Source organism: Schistocerca cancellata, chromosome 1 (genome assembly GCF_023864275.1).
Source record: "Schistocerca cancellata isolate TAMUIC-IGC-003103 chromosome 1, iqSchCanc2.1, whole genome shotgun sequence".
In the NCBI taxonomy this organism is placed as follows: Eukaryota; Metazoa; Arthropoda; class Insecta; order Orthoptera; family Acrididae; genus Schistocerca; species Schistocerca cancellata.
Window position 1 is genome coordinate 758,798,100 of NC_064626.1, and position 1,161 is coordinate 758,799,260.

Genomic DNA, 1,161 nt, shown 5'->3' on the forward strand with positions numbered 1-1,161 from the left:
TCCAGTTAAAGAAATGTGAATCAGACGGATTACATATTCCAGGCCGTAGCAGCCGTGTCTTTGAGACGTCAGCTATGGTCACTTCCCAGCCCACTGTAGGATCACATCGGTTCGTCTTCTTCCTGCTGGTAATGTAACTGAGATTTGGCAACAAGGCAAGGTATGTTTGGCAACTCTGTGATCGACGAGTTACTTCCTGGTGTGCAAGGAATTAAGCCTCAAAGTTCATTTGATTTTTCCTGTCGTTTCCATTGAATAATCTGAGTTATTATCGCTTGAGATGTAACAAAATATTGTAAATTTAAAGTTTTCAGCCCAGGAAAGTTGTTGCATCTAATATCGTCCTTTAAATAGAGGTTTACGAGTTCTAGCCACTATTGTTCTCGTAAGAGGTAACGTAGACGCATTCCTCTTCTCTAGCTCTGTGGAAATGTGCTAACCTGACAGGAAGCGTCTGTTATGGTTTGCGGTTCCAATTTTGCTGAATATAAAGTTTTTATCCCTTCTGTGATAGAGCTACAAGCAGTCACATCACACATCGATAAGGAAATCGCAAGAAAATACTTTCGGTTCATAGTGCAATGGTGAAAACCTTACAATGCTGCACAACAGATAACGCCTCTTTCCGCTGGTGACAAGCAAATTTTGGGTTTCTAGGAATACTTAACTTTATTTATGAAATGCCACATCTGCATACCACTTGAGTATGACACAGAATACCAATCAAACACAGACCCAATCGAAATCTAAGTGAGTAGTATTTTACTAATTCGTGCCGATAGAGGCACGCTTGTGTACAGATACTCAGTTTTATTGAAACTGACTTTCGTTGTAAGGTTATTGCGGGTAGTTTTATTTCATTCCTTATAATACAGTGCACAATTTTCGTAAGGTTTCTTTTAGTGTTGGTAAAGCATTAGTTAACATGAGAGAGAAATTAATCATCAACGATATATGCGAATTCTCTGATGTTATCTATAACAGTCTGACAATACACATGCAGTTTATTGATTACATGCATGTAGAAAACTTGTTCTGATTTAAAGCTGTCAAACAAGATTTGCTGAAGATTAAAATGCCACTGCCACACGACAGCTAATGTAGAAAACACTTTTCTGACCTATTTTGGCACGATGCGCTCTCACCATACATAATACAAAA